The following is a 20,398-nucleotide window of genomic DNA, read 5'->3' as shown; positions in this document are numbered from 1 at the left end:
TCCAACCTCCAAGTAGAATATTTTGATATAAAATATCCTCCTTTGGTGTGGTTGGTTATTTCGTGTGTAGGAAATGACATTACTTCAGGACATTTGATTAAAAACACTGATTGATTGACAGCGCATCACACATTTCCCGACTGAGCCGCCACATGTGAACTTACATGAATATGCTGATGAAATGTGTACACATTATTCAAACCCAACAGAAGAACATATGTACGCTTCAGGCGGTCCTGAGGGTACACATGTAGAAAGTTGTTTAAGCTACAGTGAAATCTGTCTACAAAGGGGTTTGAAATAAATAAAGGAATGAATTAATACAACTCTCCAAACAAACATTGAGGTCAAAGAACAGCCAGAGGATTTGAGAAAGTGTTTCACTCACGTGACAAACCAGAACATACAGTACTACTAGTTTTGTGCATCGTACTGTATGCATACTCTCTGAATAAATAAAATAGCCGAATGATCTAATAGATTTGGCAAAATGTGTTGTATACTGCACAGAAAAAGCACACCGCAGGAACGCTGTATCCCGTGATACACGATGGGACGCGACTTACTTCCTGCCAAAACACATTTGGACAAAAACTTGAGCAAAATCACTTTATTCAGGATAATAACTGTCCTCAAGTCTTCTATCAAGGGTCAACAATTATCATACGTTTAGGGATGTGAAGAAATTCAAACACAAGCACAATTTATGTTTGTCTACCAAACTTCCAAGGAGTTTAAAAAGGTTTGAGTGGAAAAACATTCATTTGGACAAGTGTGTTGAAACATTCGACTTGTGTGGTAAACTGTTCAGTACCCTTACAAAAGACGTGTGTCACGTGTTATACAAACTGAACCAAGCTAGTAAAGAAATATACTTAAAAACATACACTTAAGAGTACACTTGACTTTTGGTCTATACTTGACAGTTTAATAATAAAACAAACATATAAACATTAAATCATAAGTATGATGTTCTGTTCACATATTCTGCAGTAAGTTAGTTTTGAGTAAGTTTGCTACTATTTTCTACACTTAAATATTACTCACAAGTATACTTTTATACACTAAATAGTAGGGCAATTTAGTCCTCGGTAGTATTGAAATATTACACTTACAAGAACACTACATGTACTTATTGTATTATTATACTTGCTACATAACTTTCTTGAACTACTTTTGAAGAACTTTTTTTGTGACGAGTTATTACACGAACATAGTTACAAATTGCCATCAGATTGTGTTGCTGGTTTTACTTTTGTGGTTGTGTTTAGAGACAAAAAATATAGAGAAGTTTCAAAGCAACAACATAAACACACGTTACTGCGCATGCGCGCTTTCATAGACTGCCATAAACTTCCCATACATATATATCTGAATGAATATTAACATAAATAAACGTGTTTGTACGATCCACATCATACGAATTCATACACAATCGCCTACTTGTAAAATGTTTGCTTTTCCAGGGATATCACATTGACATAACCGAGGCAACAAACTGGGCTGCACGTTCACAGAAGAAAGGCAGATTGGAGAGGTAATGAAAAGAGATGCAAAACTGCTGCTATTTCAATTAGCATTTATCTGATTAGCTGCAGACGGCGAAGTCGTGGACGGTAACAGCAGTTGAAGTGAGAGCTTGCTGCTGAATCATGGGAAATGTCAATGACAGTGCCTATAGCATTTTGTTATAATAAATCTGTCTAGAGCATTTGGACAGAACTGGCAGAAAGCCCGATCACATAATCTTACAGTAGAACCTGATCTTCTGGATAATGACACAATAAGCCACCAGAGGTTTCAGTCATCTTACCGCGGTAAAGGGATATCGTGAAGCATCCATTAAGTAATATAGCTTGTTAGCTTAATTGTAGGCTTAATTTGATGGTTGCCTAGCAATGTTAAACATCACACTTGTCCAAATGAATCCCATTTATGACTCACGCATGTGCATACAGAATATTGGATGTTTTATAATGCTTTCAAACACGCAAATGAGTCCTTTTGAGGAAAGAAAAGAAAACTGTCTGGTGTCCCTCCTTGCTTAAAGCTCATGAGTATACTTGGACATTCATCTGCGTTAAATATAAATAAACAATAATGCTGGTTTATGGAATAGCAGGATAGCTATTGTAAGCCATGCGTATTTATTTGTAATTCGATTTTGAGAAACCACATTTCTGTAAAGCAGTTATGGTGAGCCTCCTGGCGTAAATATAAAACTACACATGAAACAATATTCACAGATATTAGCCAGAGCAAATAGCTCTGAAAAAAAAACACACTGAACCTGACACAACAATGTCCCAGATGTGTAAAACATTAATATGATAAATATTTATTTTCACCAGCATCATATTTGCTTTCTTGAACATGAGAAAAATACCCCAAACAACTCCCAAAACGGCATCACCGACAGCAACTCTAATCACAACAATGTGGCCATTTTGGCTAATTCGTATGATTTCCCACAAACTTTTGTACAATTAGCTTTTTGCGCCAGTGATGTGAGGGTTAGGGGCGGGGCTTCAGTATTGCTTTCTTGGGCAATTTTCTTCTATTTTTTTCTGTATGATTCACAACAAACAAAATCATAAGTGTAAGCCATCTCATTAAATAGTTACCATTTCCCATGAGAGCAGGTTGGACATTCACAGTATTTCACAAGTTTTCTAGTGGGCTGTTTTTCGTATATCGATGTGTATAATATAACCATAATGTACAGATACTTTTGTAATCGTTGTCCATGTGAGTTTAGTTCAGATTGATACATTTTTCAATGCAGATTCATTTCTCAAACACTTGACACAGTTTTGCAATGTTTAAAGGCTTCTTTACACAACAACATCGCCAGTGTTAAAAAAAGATCAAATTAACTCTCACAGTGTATATATAATCCACATTTATATAGTGTGAATTATATGTACACTTTGAGTGTTTATTTAACTTTTTTTAACATGGGCGACGTTGCTGTGTACTGTTAATTTTATATTACAGATAATAGATCATTTATAAATACATGCTTCTATAAAAAAAATTCACCTGATAATAATAGACTCATTTTTATAAAGAATTATTTCAAATATATGGTTGACATATGCTCTGGGTTTATATACCTACTGTTTAAGTTCCAGTAACTTTTAAGTAGTAAACTGATATTCTGTCATAATTTTCTCTTCCTCTTTCATCTGTGGATCACAAAAGCAGATAATGACGTAAATATCCAGTTGGGTGGATTCAATACAATAGCAGCGCTACGTGACTCACTATAAGACTTAGAAAAACACCCGAAAGTGTCTGAAAGGAATTACAGTATGCCCGGCTCGCTGATAATAACAAGAGATTAATGCAATTTCACAATAAAATGGCGCAGTCACCATGACAACTCATGACATCACTAAGGTTACACCCGAAAGCTGTTATTAGGGATCTAAAATAAATATACAACACAAGCTTCCCAAACAATATAATTTGAAAAGTCGTGGCCAATGCATCAAATCCACACAATCTGATATTTATTTAATTTATGCATTTGACGAACACTTTTTTCTAATGAAATGTACAGTGTGTGTACAATATTTTTTTAGGTTGCACTGTTCCTTTCATTGCTGACATTGAAATGCATGCATGCACATCAACAATCCCACAGCAACAAACCTGAACGTATCAACACATTTCATAATTGGGTGGATGGGCTTTCTTCAAAAAGACACCAAATCGCTCCGGGTGCTTTTGAATATTACACAACATGTTGTACATCCAAAGGGAGCAGCGTGCACTGCGATGGTGGACGTGAACTTAGATTCAAGTATAATACAGATTTTACAGCTAAGAAGTGTATTTAAAAGATTACTCCAAAGGAAAATGTTATTGCTTAAAGGTTAAATAATTTGGATTTGTGCGAATTCTATGAGAATTGACAGTTGATATTGAGATCTTCACTAATATTGACTTTTGCAGACGAGATGAATCTGAGCTCAGTTTGACACATTGATGACGTCTCTTCTCAATCTCCATTTGCCATTATATAGGCTATTTATGAAAATATATATTTATATTGCAGATAATCTGTGCCAGTAAATGCATTACCTGTGACATACTGGAAATCACTGAAATGACTTTGACCTCATCATTTAACCTGTCATGTTCCCATCAACTACGGTGCTAAAAGATTCGCTGCAGTAATTAAACAGGATAATTAGTTTGAATCAAAGCGTATTATCACCCTAAAAAGCCCCCACCACCCCAGCAGAGTACTGTTGATTCATCTGATACATCAAACGCTTCCCATAATGAACCAAAGGTGAAGCACATCCGGCAGAGGCTATGATCTCATTTTCATGCAGGTATGCAATAACACGCGCATGCACGCTCACACGCAATCCACTGGCTTTTGATGAAAGCAATGCTTCATTTGACTCCTGAGAAATACCATCTGCCATCTCACCCTGAAATTCTCAGCATCACCTTTGTATGTAAACATAATTCTGTATGTAAACATAATTCTGTGTGCAAACATGACCCTTGTTAGTGAATAGATCACGTGTGCTCTCGTTTCACATTCATGCACCTGTCATCTGTATTTGCATATGTAGATCTGAGAGCTGGGTGGTACGGGTATCTATTTGTATATTTATGAATGTCCTCTGAAACATCTTCATAGGCCATTTAGCGTTTCTTTGTTTGTTGGTAATCCTTTGAACCATTATTGTAAGACCTAAGAACTGAAATACAGTTGAGTGATATCCAATTGAAAAAAACAAGTCTGGTTTCCAGTATTTTCCATAAACATGTCATCTTTTTGTATACCAACCTACAATGCATATATGTCTACTTAAATATGCCTGTAAAATACCTCTATCATCATATTTAAGTGATGATGTAAACTAATGTAAAAAGTTTTGAAGTTAACTTATATTAATATCTCTATTTATTACTTGAGAATAAAATCAAGGATGATATACCTTGCTTTGAAGAAGCGGTCTAATGGCTTGGCCTTATGGAAATGTAATAGCCAAATAAAAATTACATACAAATCATAATATTCACACTGTTGTTTTATCATCAACATCAATATAAATATAAATATATTTTAAATGCTGGAACAAAATAAAAGTATTTTGCCTTTTTCCACCACAAAATGTGTGAGTTTTCAGTGCAGGTCACTCTCTGTTTGCCAACATTATGTGATTGAGAAATGTGTCAGATATCGTTACTTTTTAACAAAATGTTCCTTATTGAATGAATTGAAACAAATTTTAAGCAAAATAAAATAAAGGAATTATTTTATTTTCTGGTGTGGTGAAAGCTACTGACCGCAATGTCTACAGGAGAAAAGAACCTGAAATTCACAAATAATTTCAGACAGTGTTGACAAGCAAAACTCAAACCGCATGCTCTCTCACTAAAACACATTTGACACAGAGGTACACTGTGTTCTAAAATAAAAAAATAAAAGTTACACAAACCAAATGATATGGTTTGGGTTGCTTGTTTAGTCAAAAGATTTGGGTTTGGAGGTTTTGTGAATGTCAAAGGGTTCTTAGGAAGTTGGGTTGGAGAAATGTGTTGAAGTGTTTGTGAAAAACTGTCAGAGTATTGGATGTTCCTGCAGTTCGATCGGAAGAGCATTTGGCACGAGCAAAGATCATGAGTTTGATCTCCATGAAACAAACAAAGGGTGAATAAAAGAGTTTGCCAAATTCATCAATGCACATGTTGGATCTGTTGTTTCTTTAGACCTCAAGTTGTGAGACGTGTTTTTTTCACGTCGGGAAGTCTCAGCGATGTACTGAGCTATATAAATCCACAACAGTACGGCCTATAGCGGCCTAAAGTTACTTGTTGCGACGTGTAACTAACACTGTAATACCATGAATAACATGTACATCAATACAGAGAGTACAGTCTGATTGTTTATCATAAGGTCGGATAAAAAGCATATATATGTCTTACACCGCGTATCAAGATAAATCCATAAATCTGTTGTACTGAAGAAACAGTTGTGTTTATCTTGACTGTAATGGGGATCAGCGGTGGCTCCATATGAAGGCTTAAATATGGATATTTTTCTCCCACATGTTTGACGCATTTAATGCACTTGCATTGAGCTTTTCTATGCACCTTAATTACTGCACAAACAAAATGACGCATCTCAATGTCATTGAGTGTAAATATAAAACTTACCACACACATACAGGTCACTGAGGACATCCATCTACTTCAAATGTAAATACAATTACATTAAGGTAATTGAGTTCATTTCAGGGAGTAATCTTTAGAAAAGTCTTGAGAAAACTAAAAGAACAAACAGTACTAAATGATTAACCATGTTAAGCTGCGAGTCTTCTTAAGATCTACTCTGATGTGGCGGTGGGAGACTGTGAGGAAATGTTGGTACATTATACAGAATTACTGCTCGCCACTAAACTTACATTTATTTTCATTTAGACACATTCTTCCTGAAGAATGAATGGACAACAAACAAATAAATGTAAAACAAAAAGCTTTTCACATACTTTCAAATAATGTGTTTTTTTCTGTTTAGCAAACATGCATTAGGAATTATTAGCTGAGGTTGCAAAGGCAACCATAAATTTCTGTAACACTTATAACCAGAAAAAAAGGAAAAAGAGAGACAAAGGCACGGAGAAGAGAGAGAGAACAAGACAACAAAGTCAACTGCAAAGTTATTTGTCCCTAAAGTGAGAATACAGTACGGCAGACTATCTGTACACAGTGACCACACTGTGATCTCAAGAAAACTGAGACGGAACGTCACTTCCTTACAGAACGCAGAAAATACACTGATGTACAGACAATCAGACGATGAGAAACTGGCGTGTCTGTGAGAAGAACACAAGGACTGATGTGTGTTAGTCTGCCTGTCACAACAACAGAGAAAACAATCCATCGGCCCTGAGCTGATGTTTATAACTACACTTAAACTACACTCTGTTTCTTTTTTCATACAGTATATTTACATATAGATATAAACTTTAGTTTATTTTATTACTATAATTATGCTTATTTTCATTTGTTGACATACTTTCACTATTTGTACGCACTATGAATGTACATTTTGTCATGCCAATAAAACACCCTTACATTGACATTGAGAGAGATAGCAGGGCAGAAAAGAGGTTTATAGACCACTTGACAAGATGTAAGCACATTGGTCCAGAATGACTTACAATTTTTTTTGATTACTATTTTAAATCGTATATGTTAGTTAAATCTTAAAAGAATCGTTTGGATTCTCCTATAAATGTTCAGGGGAGCATAACTCACTGGTTAACCACCGTAGTGCGATGCATCTTTGGGGAAATTAACGATTTATTTATGACCGTTTCCCCACACCGTAGTTACTCTGTCGGAGATCAATCGTTTGAACCAATGTAGTGCTGATGCCATACAGGTGCTGGAGTAATGACGTCGATAAATACCTTCAGATTTCAAATTCTTGCTGTGAATAACATACATTGCATTTAAAGGTGACTTTTGTAATCCAATTTTTGTTGTTTTATTTCACAATATTTCATACATCCATAATTTCCTCCTATGTCACTCCGCCAAGGTATTCCCCAGGGTCCTAGAGCACGTAGGCCCATGCGCATGCACACTTTTCAATAACAGCACTTGTGTTTTCTTATCAAACTATAAGATGTCAAATTAAATTGGTTTATATTTCAAATGATGGATATAGAATGCAGTGCATGTTGCTTGCTTCATTTAATCAAAAGTTTGATGCATTTAAGTGTGCATGTCATAAAAATAGGAACGATGCTTCTAACCACAGTTCTAGACATGTAGTTCCAACCACGCAACATGCGATGCTGTTTGCTATCGATCGTTGGAAGGATCGTATAGGGAAACGCTAGAATCGTTGAACTATACTGGAACGACGGAACTTGCGACCATAGTTGCAACACGATGCTTTTAAGGAAATGCACCTGTTTGACTGTATTTTGTTCAAACGTTTGTAAAACAGAAAGTAATTTATTGACCAACGTTGAGCTAGCAATGATACATATTCTACAGTGGACAATAAAAGTGGGAGTAAAAAGAAGAGGAGATAAGAGTGGATGAGAAAAACTTACAAATTAGTTTAGAAAATGGTCTATACACTGCCCGTCCAAACTCACCCATTGGGCAGTGCTATGATCTGGGGTTCCTGCAGTTGATCAGGTCTAGGTTCAGCAACATTATGTGGCCAAAGAATGAGGTCAGCTGACTACCTGAATATACTGAATGACAAGGGCTGGGTTTACCGAAACCATAGTTTTTTAAAGAATATATCGCTACCACTCTTTAGGTATAACTTAAGAAGGAGGTAGCGATAAGAAGGTTTCAGGAAACCCAGCCCAGGTTATTCCATCAATGATGGCAAGGGGCATGTTCCAAGATGACAATACCAGGATTCATCGTGCTAAATTTGTGAAAGAGTGGTTCAGGGAGCATGAGAAATCCTTTTCACACATGGATTGGCCACCATCCAGACCTTAAGTCCATTGAGAATCTTTGGGATGTGTTGGAGAAGATTTTGCGCAGCGGTCCGACTCTCCCATCATCAATACAAGATATTGGCGAAAAATTCTGGTCAGTAATAAATGTTGTGACTTTGCAGAAGGTTATGGAAACGATGCCATGGCGAATGCATGTCTTCAACCCAACAATCAGCATTTTAGGTTGAATCAACCAAGTTAATTTATAACCCAATTGTTGGGTTTGTCCATTTTTGGACAGGTTGAAATAACTAAACACTTTTAGAGCGTAGACCAGAGGAGAGGAAAAGAAGAGCAGAGAAATGGGAGGAAGCGAGGAGACAAAGAGAAGAGAAGAGGCGGGATGCTTTATTTCTATTATGTTTTTCCCGTTGGACAAAAAAGAATGTGTGAAAACAACATGCTCTTGATTTTAGTCTCAAACACAATAATGTAGGTCGACAAATGCAAAAGTTAATAAAACACTCAGTACGTACTTGCAGTGTTTCTTGCAGTTGGGCACAGAGTCAAATCTAGACTGCAGAATATCACAAGTCTTCGGACATGGGCCAGTGAACAACCACTTAGAACATCCTAGCAACCGCATAGCAATGCCCTGGCAACCAGCCAACAACCCCCAAGTGGGGAGCTCCATTTATTTATTTAAACAACCATAGGAAACTAAATTGCATTCATCTAACATTAATAATTTCAAATATGAAAAAAGTTATGGTTTCCATGCACTATTAAACAAATGAAAGAGTCAAACAAATCTGTGATTTACACTGTTTCCCTTTCTATGTATAAAGTTTTTAAATTCTAAACTTTGATCTGCAGCGATGATAAGGAGATACATTTCCTCATAAAGTTAATAATATAGCCCCCTTTTGTCATCTATGGAATACCTCCTTTAAATTATTTAGTATACAAGACGTGCTCGATTTATTCCAATTATATCCCCGAGGACTCTTAATATTTAATACGGCACATTCACCATTGCCAATGTCTCAACGACTCTGATGTACTTCTTGTCGTCTTGAAGCACTGCGGCACGTTGATGAAAGTTCTCCATCTGATAGTGACGCACGCCTCTCAGTAATACTTAATGACAAACTCGCTTCTTTATTCCCAGGTATACGGCTTATACTGATAATCACACGCCGGTATACTGGAACTTTTTGATGGGTTTTTGATGTGCGAGATGAGCCACGTGAGTCATTTTAACTAGGCACGGCTTGATCTTCTTTCGTAAACACTATGCTCACGGCCGTGGTCCGATGTACACCAACGTCAGTCGCGTGGCCCTGCCCCGGCAAGGTTTATACTGCAGCTCCTTATACGTGAAAAGGTTTCTTTGATTTCTCATTTTGACCTGATTTCTCATTTGCACGTTTGTGGAGTCGTGAGGTCGCAGAGGCTCGGGCATGATGTGCCTGTTACTAGTTTAAAAAAGGAAACCAGAATTGGAAATAAAGAACAATGAAGCAGAAATGTCTAGTCAAATCTTGAATATTGTCCGTATTATTTCAGATAGCTTAGGGCTGGACCTCACATTCAGAATAAAAAATTTAAATTCAGGAAAATTCTAAGGCAGCTTCGAGCTTATCCTTCATCTTAAGGCAATCCCAGAATGCAAAGCTGTATCTCTGTGTTCATCAGAACAAAGACATTTATACAGGTTTGGAATAACTCGAGGGTGAGTACATGAAAATTGAAAATGATTACTAATTCGTATTGAATTCAAGCTCTATTTAAAAAAAAGCTTAACCCCGAAATTTCTGTTCTTATACTTACGTCACATTTGGTTTGCACATGAAATCTCTCCTGCTATATCACTGGCACCCTCAGTAGGTAGCTGTACATGTAGAGACGGACAGAGAGACTGTTGACTAGATGTAGAACCCGAGCGTCTATCTGCATAATGAATATGTGAGGCTCTAATGCATCTCTCAGTGATGCGGCCATGTCCGCTATGATTACTGGAGACCTGTAGAGACGTGAAGTTGCTTTACAAGTGGGTATGATTAATTCAGATTAGAAGGCTGTAAATGGTTGTGCCAGCGTGAAACGATGAGCGTACAGCTGGGATTCTGTGCAGTGTGCATTACAGGCCACTGTCACACCAGCATCCACTTCAATGCAAAGTCATCACAATGATAATGGGAGTCAAAGTTTTGGCTGACGATTAATTGTCTAATAAATAATTGTGATTACAGTGATTCATTGTCTGCTTTTAGGCTTTGACAATATGACTATTAATGACAATCAATTCATTCAATGAAGAAAATATATACTTTAGAGAAGTGAAAATTTGGTAGACAAAATAGCCTCATGTTTTAATATGCAATGTTTTATAAAAGTAACAATAATAAATGTTCAGTGTACCTGTTCTTGGTGTCTGCAGATCTTAATGTGAAGTGTCTTTGGCAGGACAAGCAGCGCTTGCAGAGCGGAAAGGGTTCAAATGAATCGTTGGATAAAGATATACGAGAATAAAGCGCAAACGATCATTAACATAAATGTCCCTGAGATATGTCTTGCGGGCCGGGGCTGCCAATTGACTGACTATTCGCAGCCCTAAACTTTAGGATGAAACAGTTGTTAGCCAATAAAAAAATCTTCATTTTATTGAAACAAAATGCCTTTAAAATCTGAAATGTGTTAGAAATAGGTCACTTCAGTGTGAGTTTTAAGAATCCCCGGGGAATTTAATACTGGTCTACCGTGTCGAAAAAACACATCACTCCACACACCAGATGCCATTAAAGTCTCACAAGTTTCACTGTTTCAAATACTAGTGGGTGGAGCTGGTGTAAGGGCTTCTGCTGTCTAGTGCGGGGGCGTGTCCACTCTGTGCCCCCCGGGAATCGCGCCCCTGCGTCTAGACATCAATGATATTAAACAGAGAGGAAATGGGAACTTTGGTTTGAGTCTCATCGTGCGTCTCAATATTTCTTCTGAAGAAAAACAGTCAGAAATCACACAAAGGTCTCTAGACGTCAATAATGTGTCAAACTGAGCTCAGATTCGTCTCGTCTGCGATCAAAAGTCAATATTATTGAATATCTCAATATCATTTATACATCACATTTACTCAAATACAAAAGAGACTACATTGAGACTTAGATAAAAAACAGAGACTGAAAAACTTGAATAACAATAAATACAAATATTCAAAATCTCATAATGTATGAGGATGAAAAAAGTTCAGCTTCATTTGACTGAATAATAGCTGTGAATTGCAAAAGCAGAAAGGAAGATTTGTGTGGATGTGTTTATGGCAAATAGCACGTCTCCCGCTGTGGCCACCGACTGAAGCACATCTGACTTGGTACATTTTGAAAAATGCTCGACGTGCTTCAACACCTGCCGGCCCACCCGAAGGGTGTGAAATCAGCACTTATCGCTCCGTGTTAAAAGCTGAAAAATTAAGAATCAGAGCCAATACACAAACACATAAAAGGATTAACCACACATGGCATTTAAACAAAACTGTTTCAGATCCTTCATTTACGTCAATGTGTCACAAACACATAGCCAGTGAAAGATAGCGCCTTTGGGTGCCAGTCGGCCCGCAAGGTCACGTCAGTTACATCTAGTATCAACACAGAGACCGCCCAAGTGATCAGCACATCATATAATGACATCAGACACGGATGACCTGAACCCACTGGAGTGGCTTTTATCTAAACTTCCTTGTGTACCGCATCACACTGCCGTTTCATATGATGCTGAAGTACCATCCAATCTTATATAAATGTCATTTAACTCTATCAATATGTATACACATGCACTCACCTGAACAATTTTCTTATGCTAATGACCCGGGCCTTTCATAAGCGATGAATATTAAAGAGAACAGAGGCCTGATGTCGAGTTATACCAATAACCCGTCTACACTGATAGTGGATTTATGGAAAGCCATTACGCTCAACAAATCTCACATCATTCAAGCAATAAGATGAGACCGTTAAATATACTAGATACATGCATTGCTATCATACCGTATAAACACACTTCATGCACGGATTACAGATTTGAACACACCCATAAACAAAAGGCCAGAAATGATTGGCCAGAAACAGACCATTTCCCACATAAAATGTACTATAGTAGACTGTTCCTACAAAAAAAACATTCCTACGCTCACAGATGCCATAGAAGAACCAATTACTCACTATCATTTCTTCCTACAATGTTTTTCAAAATATTTTAATATAAAAATAAGTTTCTCCTCAACGAAGAACCCAACAAGAAAGTTGTTTGGGGAAAACCATCAGGTAACCATTCAGACACAACTGGAGAAATGAAGAGTTGTAGACCCTGTAGGGTTTTTACCATTGATCTATATAAACGACTGGATCGCTCATGAGGTCATAACACTGAAGCTACCGCACTGCCATGTTGGTGTGCACAAACATTCTATTTAATGAATAAGATGTTATCACATCAACGGTAAAACAGAACTTTTCATATATAAAGTCTCACGGTACATTATCAAAACTCAAATGTCTTAAGCATGTACATGGTAAATTATTTAAAGTCATGGAATGTTCCGTCTTATTGGAGTGAGTAACATTCATTTTCAACTTATATCAGATAAGACACCTCAACATATGAGAAATGAGCTCTTTCTATAATCTACATAGAGATGTTATTTATGCTGTTTTATATGTGTTCATTTAAACACACATGTAAACTAAAATTGAATTGTGCTCCTGGTAAGATTATTTTATGTTAAGGTTATTGGTTATTTTTGATGGTCATTATGATCATCATAGGTCATATAGCGTCGTGTTCGATTCCGGTGGCTTCAACTTCGGTCATTTATATAGATCAGTGGTTTTTACCCTTGATAGCATGGTCCGTTTAAGTACTCGATTCTGAACCGGCCGGAACGTATGCACTAAAAGTGTTTAATTCACGGGTAGTTCCAGTTAGTTTGATCAATGTTTGAAATGAACTGACGAAAGTAACTGTCATTCAAAAATGACACTGTAAACATCAATAACATCTGCTTCGTGTTGGGTGGTTCTTGGCCTGCATTAAAATCTCAAACATATCCCATATAGTATAGTTAATACTACAAATGTACAAAAATGTGCAGTGTTGGCATTGTGCTTAGAAAAAGTAACCAGGTTTCATGATATTAGGAGTCTTTTGTGCATATTTTACAAATCGTTTTACCAACATTTTACTACAAGTATCATAACTACTATAGCAATACCAGACATTTACAATACTTAAACCATGGTTAATGAATGATAATATCAAAAACATTACACCCAAAGACAAGCTTGTGTAAGTGTAGCCCATTTCAGTTTTTTATTACATGTGCAACTATTATGCTTCTTTATTACATGAGTGACACGTTTAGTCATGCAAATGTTAAATCAAGCTTTCATTACATGAAATGTCAACATTTGCATAGTTTCAGGGTAACTGTTGAAGTTCTCCTACAACACAAATTAATACTACGGACATAAATAATATATTCAATATAAGAGTTTTTAATAGAGAAAGACTTCCTTTTCTTAATGATGTGATTCATGCATGACAAGGTTCAAGGTTCATCACAGGTAGCTCACCCAGAAAACCTAATATTTGTATTTTTATACATTTCAATGCTTAAAAATAACCTGACTGTAATTGGGCCGTGTGAAAACGGGGAAAGAGCCGCAGTGCCGCATGGGTGCAGAGAGACACTTTTCTTCATCAATTACACTCATGAACCGACAGCCTGCGATTCTCACAGAAAAAAAAGTGTCTTAGGCAACAGAAAGGATGAAGATTGGGACGAAAAGAAACGTCGTCTGCTTGCCAGGTGCTTTTAAGATAATACACAGAGAGAAAAGCACGATGACCCACAGAACAACGCTCGTGCATGTTTTAAACCCTATGTGACCTACAAACAGAAAGGATTCATTCACATTTTAATAAATGAAACACCACTTAGAGTAAGAAAAACCATTTGTTTGAAGTGAATGACTCTTGTTGGGCACTAAGTTACATGCAAAGTCAAAAGTGATCATGTGCAGTTGATATCTTATTTACATTTATCTACAGAGTTTGTATATTTAAATTAAATGTGCACATTTTATGAGAAACGTTTGAGCTCACTGAGTTATTGAGTTCACTTTTGATTGGAGACGAGACCAATCTGAGCTCAGTTTGACACATTGTTAAGATCTCTTGTGAAACTGGGGGTGTAACAATACGCTCAGCTGGCGATTCAATATAATACACATTACTGGGTTTACGATAACAGTTGAATTACGATATTAGTTAATAAAATGAAACTGACAGATTTTACCCTAAAACATTACAAAATAAAAAAAAAACAATTGAAAGTCTTGACAATATTCAAGGTTTACTTCAACATTGTTTGTAGACGAAAATAAACTGAATAGATCTGTCACTGAAAAAATAAAAAATAATTTAATATGAAAATATAAAAAATGTATTTCATTACAAATTATATTGCCATAGTCTACGATACATATTTTAATAGCACCACGATACATACAGTATTTTCATGCGCATATAGACGGTTTCATTTTTTGTGACCCCATTTTAACTTCCGGTACATATTTAAATGCGTCAAAACTACCCGACCCATTCATTTTATAAATATTTAATAAAATGAATATGCAACTAAATTGTTTATTTAATACAATGATTATACAATAAAATTATAATACAGTTACATAAAAATATAAATACAATAAAGTATAAATAGTTATATCATAAGACACTAGCCAAACATAGACTGGAAGTTAACGGTCTATACGATACTATTGTTACACCCCATCTGTAACTCAAAAACTTCTGAGATTTGAGGTCTGAGATGCAGGTGAGAAAGTTTCCATTTGCTCTCCATTTAAAAATAGAAATATTTGAGAGTCAGTGATTTATCTTTCTAATGGAATCTGAAGGACCACATAAAAACTGAAATACAGAGCGCACAAACACACAGAGAAGCAACAGATGAATGTGTTATCACCTTCATTTAACATTGTCATCGCATATTTGTGTCAACACGTGTCAAATTATACGCATTTCCATTCATTTTCCGTCTTATGAAAAGCCCACAAGCTGCATTTTTGCAGGGTTTTGCACGCCATCTAGCCGGTTATATAAAGTGACAGTGAGAAGCAAATTATCTAACGTATACGGATAAATTGCTCAATTACAACATGACAGCGATTTAATTACGCTTTGGGTTAAGAGGTTCCCTCCCTTTAAATGTTACAGCAATTGTTCCTCGCCCCGAAGGGGCCGGTTAATAATATAATTCTTGTTCGCAGTACGAGAGAAATCGCGCCGTTGCTAAAGGGAAACTTTGAACACACAAGTCATCATCAGTATTCAATATTTATTTTCAATACTTGCTTTCGCATGTGTCTTGTTAGCGATAAACCAATGAACGTTATCGCTAGTTTTATAATTGCTTTTTTCAGCAAACTGACCTGTTACACACAAGTGTGTCCGGTGAGGTGAAGCAGGGCATTAGATGGATAAATGAGCAGCACTATTCCTCCTTCACCATCTGTGTACAAATTCACTTATTCGTCACACAAACGCCTAGTTAGGGATTGAGGTTGTTAAGTGTGCTTTAATTTCAGCGTATGCCCAACCTCATCATCCTGTGAGACTCAACTAAGACACTTCCCTAAAAATAAGACAAGTGGCACGGTCAATGGTCTAAAGGCACAATGTCCTTATTAGGTTTGACAGCGTCCCCGCTTCAACAGCGGTCACATTGGGATAATAATCGCAGTCGCCATACATTAAGATTAAACCTGACCGCCTTTGAATAAAGTCTTAAAGCGTGTGGGAGGAGAGCAATCCCATAATGCATCGCAGGGCTTCCGTATAATTACATTGTGATGTATGCGGCGAAGCCTTAAAACTGCTGGGATTTGCCAAAAGCCACAGTCATTGACTAGAAAAGTAACCACAGATATTTGCATTTCAGTGAGGAAAACTGAATTCGCTGAAATCTTCAGTTGTCAAAAGCATGTGGAGGCCGTATTGTATCGTGAATGTGAACGCTACGAAATGAAATGACATAATAGAGTTTCTTAAGCACTTAACATAAAATGGATTCTTCAGCTATTCATTTAGCATTTCATTCCACGTCAAATCCTCGGAGAGATGGAGACCGATGCAGAAAGAAAGAAAGCATAAAGGCATGTACACAGAATTCATTTCATATGTATGTCACATGACCACAAATCTAGCTCTGCATTTTCAGTTTTTCATCATTCTGCGGCTTCAGCTTAAGGTTTTGTGTCTCGCTTTCATACTCGTAGCGCAGATATGATCACTGAGAGTCATTTTCTTCCACAGCGCTTCACAGCCTGGGGATCTTAAGCATGACTAGCCGCTCCATGGGAACGGACAGCTGATTTTTGTGATAGATGATAGGATGAGAGGACCCGAATCTGCCATCACTGAGTAAAGAAGAGGTCACGGTTAGTGTAAACGAATTGAACATGATGGAATCCCATTATTTTCCATGACGTCGTTGGCTGTATTTAATGATGCCACATGACTAGACACGACTCTGTAATTGTGTCTCTGCAGAGACATCTGAGACGTCTGTGTCCGAGGATGTTCACAATGATGTAATTATGACTGATAACAGTATTTCAGGTGTTGGAAAAGAGGGTGCGGCCTGATTCTCACAATGGTTTTCTGTGTAAGAAGTCGTTTGATCTGCTCTAGACTGTGGACAGTTTTTCAACCGGTTGAAGTCTCGGAGAGTTCCTTCTCACACGCAGACAAACTGTCGCACATGGCTTTTATTTGTCACGCTATATCATCATCTTCCTGTCAATCCAGTTCTGTACTTTGATGTTGTTTTATTGCCGCTTGCAGCATGAAAAACTGAAAGAATTTAAACAACACAATACACACATATGTATACACACACACACAAACACATATGCACAAACAGGCATGCATACTTTTACAGTACAAACATGCATAAACACACACACACACACACACACACACACACGCACACACACACACACACACACACACACGCACACACTTACAGAGAGAGACACACAAACATACACACCCATGTCTGCACATATACCATACAAACACACACACACTTGTACAGTACACACATGTACACGTGCATACACACACACACATATACGCACACACTCAGATAAACACATGTACACATGCAAACACATGGATACACACACACACGCAAACACTCACACACGTGACACACAGAGAACCACTCTACCATACAAACACACACACACTGAAATAAGACCCAGAAATGTTCGTGGCAATTTTCATGAGAAAATCTGTATCTGCGCATGAAACCCTAATTCATACAAAAGATTATGATGCGTTTATAAGAAAAGTTGCCCGTTATTTATTTATGTCAACTAAACACTTTCAACGAGAGCGATTTTTTATCTCAGCACGAGTGAAACTGACAGACACGCCGGCTCGAAGGCCTCACGCTGTTCTCGTCAGACGATGCTGGTTTTCTGACTGAGGCATCTGCTCTTCTGTGAACTCCCAAATGTGTAGTTATTCCCTACCAGCTGGATGCCACGTTTACTACAAACATTCAGAAAATAATTTCATTGACTTCACAGGATTCTGTGTAATCACATCAATATGGTGATAATGCGGCGCGCTTCCTTCTGACATTCATATTCACGAAGAGTTCAGGTTTCGGCATCTACAGTCAGATCTACGGCGGATGTTTTTCACAATTTCATTATCTTAGGCATGTAACACAATCAAGCTATAAAGTGAAAATGAACATGAACTTTTTTTCCGCACATTCTCCTGCGCTCAGGAGCGCCTAGACCCGAGATCATGTGACTGAAGTGTTTCTCTCATTAAGAATGGTATTTGCTGGCTGTTTTGATGTGGCTGTCGTAACCCCTTCCGTATGACTTTCCTAAAGTGCGCTAACAATAGAGAAAAGTGCAGGATTCGTGTCTATTTGCATTATTTATTTTAATCACAGCTCGCATATTTCGCACATTAATGATATTAGGAAAGCCAGTGACCTCGCCTGCAGAGATCACTAATGCATTTCTGTTACACAGATAAACATGCAAACCCTTTTTTTATCAACTCGCAGGAAACTGTAATTCACATTTGTAGTCGGGAAATTCAGATGCTCGCAAAAGTTGTGAGGCCTTAAACAAAATCATGCAGTCGTCACGTCTGGTACAACAAACACACGGCGATGGACGTGGTCGTAATGCGGTACGTTACGATGTGAGCTGTCCTTGAAAGCGAAGATAACTTTCTTGGGGCTACAAATCTGTTCCAGGCAAAATGACATCGCAAACATCCTATCAATGACACGTTGGATGAATGCTTAAAAAAATACACGCACAAGGTTTGAAACTGGATGTGAATGTACGTTCATCGTCTCGCTAGGAAGCTGAAGCTGAATGGGGTAAAGCCCCAGGCACTTCAACCACAAGACTAATGGTGTGAGGTAGTGAGATTAAGTGCCGTCGATTCACCAACCCCGCAGTAAACTACACCACCCGACCCACTCCAGCAGATATACAGGTGCTTCTTCAACTACAGCCTCCTTTATTTCCCAGGGGTTGACTTTTATTAAAACTAACAGATTTCTTCTCGTCGGATGTATGAAGGTCACGTTACAACTTTTAACCTGGTTTTATGCGACTTTATCCTGGTTCAAGATATGAAAAATGATGAAATGGGATCGGGATGTGATGTGATGCAACTCCATTGTAAAAACACATGTGTATTGAACACCATTCAAAAGTGTATTGTGAGAAAATAACATTTTCAGTTGTATGCCAATGAGTATTGTCCCTCATAAAAGAGCATGCTGGATATGAAAAGAGAGTCATGTGATGTTACCTTGAATATACACTGTCCCTGTCACTTTAAATCATTATGGATCTTGCTTCAAACATGCTAAAAGCGTGACAATCTCATACCCATAAAATATTTAATTAAAAACTTAATATACCTTTTCAAATATACATTAAATACCTTGAATAACAAGGAAAGAACATTGAAAGAAATTGAAATGACGATGAAATAATAATATTTGACTGTTTTAAGACAATCACAAAAAACGTGTACATTCACACACCTTTGGATGAAACTGGGAGTGCTGCAAGTCTGTTTTTAGATATTGTACATTAGGTTCAAATGCAGGGCTAAAATTATCTAAGGTTGCAGAAACAGCAGCATGCTCGGGATTTTATTTGCGCTTCATTTACCACAATACAGCCACCGTCACAAGCACAGGCGTGTTTTATTAAAGCCCCTCTATGAAAGTAGTCCCTTGTGGGACATGAACACTTGCTGAACACGTGCTAGACCACCAACGCACATACTGAAGAATAACTGTTACACTTTGGTCGAATTGCAAATTCAATCTTTGGCCCCGAGGACGCCATCACTTTAGATGAATCAATAAATATCCGGTAACGATTTCTCGCCATATCTGTAATATCAGCATGTGTTCTGCTTGTGAATGAATCTTTACAGTAACCAAACTATTTTATTGTGATGCATGCATAACAAATATATAAAACACATGTGTCTACTGTGGTAAATCTACTTTAAACTATGCTTACAAAGCGTGGTGTGAATTCGGCGGAAACTGTGAACCACGATGAGGTCGATGAAGATATAAATGTTTGCCGTTAAAGAAAAACTCTTGGGAAATACGATTGTGAGAAACCGAGTCTCACAAGTGTGCATCGGAAATCAAAGACGCCGAAATCTCGAAACAATGCATCATTAGTGTCCGCTATATACAAATCGATGGCTCTTATAAAACCCTTCAATTTTCCAGTTGTTGATCAAGGGGCAACGCTGAAGATGAATAACGTTTAAAGATGCAACACACTCGAACGATAAAGCTG

Source organism: Barbatula barbatula (assembly GCF_947034865.1).
Source record: "Barbatula barbatula genome assembly, chromosome: 8".
In the NCBI taxonomy this organism is placed as follows: Eukaryota; Metazoa; Chordata; class Actinopteri; order Cypriniformes; family Nemacheilidae; genus Barbatula; species Barbatula barbatula.
This window is presented reverse-complemented; position numbering follows the sequence as displayed.